Below are 3127 nucleotides of genomic sequence, written 5' to 3'. Positions count from 1 at the left end.
AATAGTGGAAAAAATTTGAAACATAATATCTCCACTAATCATGTTGCTATTTAAGTCAGATTTAGTTTTGATAATATTATAGTACTAGGGTTTCAATCATCACAATGCATAGAAATGCCATGAACCTGATTTTCCAGAAGAAGACGATTTCTCACAATACAGAATTCCCTGGAAATATTGATCCTAAGTAAAATCTTTCCAAAATGATAAATTTAGCAGGGTGGACCCCTGCGCCTTCCTGCCTTGAAGGGGTTAAAAATAGTCCCTGGGAAGGGGCTGTGGCTGAGAAAGCAGCACTTTAGGCTGGGAACAAGAAAGCCTCCGGGCTGATTGGGGAATATTAGTCTCAGCTGTGCTCCATGCTCCAATCAGGCCCAGCTGGCCCCTATAAAGGAAACTGGTGAGTCCAGAACCAAGACAGTCCCTCCACTCTAGCTGTAGAAGTGAGATGGGCCTGGCAGCAGGGAGCTGGACATAAGGTACCTGAGATAGGAAGCAGGGGCTGAGGGGAGCTCCAGCCTGGAAAGCCCCCAAGGCTGCGGCCTACGTATTGGGCTAAATAGGTACTAGGGTTTGTGGAGGGCAGCCCAGGGGTAGGCGCAAGGCAGCAGTCCAAAACCCAACCTTGCCCAATGATGAGATTGGTTGATACTGCACGTCCTACCCCAGGGTGTGAGGCTAGAGACAGAAGACATGGCAGTAGCCATATTCTGAGGCAAGGTGGGATAGAGGGTGGGGGTTCCCTCCCGGGGAGGGGGAGACCTGAGAGAATGGGGTTACTGCCAGGGGGCAGCAACCCCCATGTAAAAGGGCACCAGGGACATTGGGGGCCAGAGAACAGGTGGATCACCAGCCTGCAGAAGGTGCTCCAAAGCTGAAATTGAGCTAATTTCCCTGGAAGACACCAAACAGGAGGCGCCGCAGAGAGTGAGTCCATGGCTCGTCTATCAGAATATGTTTAGAAATACAAACCCACAGTTACCATACTGTATATATCTTTTTACAATAAAATGGAAGACCTCAAACCTCAATTGGTGCTACAAACAACAGTAAGCTAAGCAACTAAAAGACTCAAAAATTTTAATTTCATATCGATAATAAAAATAAATTCCATGAATTCTGTAAACCATTAGGCGATAAATAGCTATAGTGTAAAAAAAAGTTTGTAACAAGTGTTAACAATTCACTACAAGTAAATGATTATGCATTATAAATGACCATTTCTCAGTTTAAGAACATTTCCATTCACAATACCATTTCTGTCTATGCACTCGCAGAACATTAATCAGGTTCCATAAATTAATACAAGTGAAAAAATTTCCCACATCCATTTAAGGTCTTTTTGCTGACCACAGTTACACAAATATATTGGTGACAGTAATAAAATATACTATTTAAACACTAGGATATTCTGAATCAGCAATACATAATAAAAACAGATGTATCTTAATAAAATCTGCTATTCAAAAAAGACTAAACAACAAACCCATAAAGATGCAGCTTGGGATCTATCTGTTTTTAGAACTTTCTGTTAAATTACATGTTCTTGACTTTTTAGAAAAACCCTGAGAAACTGTAATATTTTTCATCTATACAATACAATCCCAGGTCGATTAAGAAAACGTTAATGGCATTTCACAATAAAAGATATAATACTTTTACATAAATTTACATGATAACTTTGGTCAAACAGTCTTCAAACACTAGAATGAACACTAAGAGTGTAGTTAATACCTTTATTATAATTTGCTCATCTAAAAATTACAATATTATATTCTTGCTCAAATAAATATTTTTAGTGCATCTACATAGTGTTTGTATCACCAGGACAAAACTCACAAATGTAAATATTTCCTTTGTAGTAATTTTCATTAAAGATAGCAACAAGATAGAATGCTAGATTTATGCTGCATATATATTCATTATCCTGGATTTAAAAGTATCACTGTAAAAGTGTATCCAATAATTCTTAATTTATAAGTAGCTGAAGATAATCTGTAAAAAGAAAAGTTAATAAGACCGTTGCATTATAATTCCTCAGGGAATGGTCTTGGAAAATAATTATAGCATTTTTTTTATGTGAAAGCAACCTGTGGTTCATGTAACTAACTAACAATATTTCCACGAGGTAACAAGCAACACGCTGTTCACGTCTGGGAATTTTACTCATAGGTAACACTTCTTTGGTCTATCTTTTTTCTTTCAAGACTCTCATTTAGATCTGTCCAAAAGCCAACACAACCTGCTCCCAGGATATATTAATAATTTTTTTCCCACAGCCACAGCAATACACAGCTATGTAAACAATCTCCAACATTAATAATGTCACATACAAATGCTAAAAAAATTGAAAAAATTAACCCAATTAAATTAGTTGATTTCATCTAAAAAGACAGTATGTGCGAACTGTGCACATTAATGAGACAATTTACTTTGCCCTTCTGTTAAAACTCGTTTGTAAATTGAAAAGCATCAGCTAGAAGATTTAAAAACCTCTCCTATTACAAAAAGAAAAGACCAAAGAAAAGGTCCTAGGAAGATACACAAACGCACAGTAATGTATATAAAAGGACTATAAAACTGTGATGAGTACAGTAACATCCTCACTTAATATCATCCTGCTTAATGTTGTTTCAAAGTTATGTCGCTGCCTCCAATTAGGTAACACGACTCGTTTAAAGTTTGTGCAATGCTCCCTTAAAACACGTATTGCTGGAAGAGCAGCGACTTTACAAGGGAACATTACACAAGATTCCTCTTCTCCGCCTCCTCCCCCTCCCCTCGCCAGCGCTGCGTCTCCATCCCTCCCCCTCCCTCTCATCAGAAAGATCCTAAGCCACAAAAGTGCTGGGAGGAAGGGGGGAGTGTGGATGTGCCATGTTCCTCCGCTCCTCCCCCTCCCCTCCCCAAAAGTCCTAAAGTGCTGCCAAACAGCTGTTTGGGGGCGCATAGGACTTTCGGGGGTGGGGGAGGAGCAGGGATGTGGTGAGCATCCGGAGAGGAGGTGGAGTGGGGTTGGGAAGAGGAGTGGGCCTGGAGAGTAGCAGGGACAGGAAGACGGCAAGCCTGGAGCATTCCCAGCAAAGTCAGCACCCTGTTCTTCTCTGGGGAAGCTGCCATTGCTGCG

Source organism: Mauremys mutica, chromosome 11 (assembly GCF_020497125.1).
Source record: "Mauremys mutica isolate MM-2020 ecotype Southern chromosome 11, ASM2049712v1, whole genome shotgun sequence".
NCBI classification, from domain to species: domain Eukaryota; kingdom Metazoa; phylum Chordata; order Testudines; family Geoemydidae; genus Mauremys; species Mauremys mutica.
The sequence above is the reverse complement of the archived record's forward strand: the minus strand, read 5'-3'. Positions refer to the sequence as shown.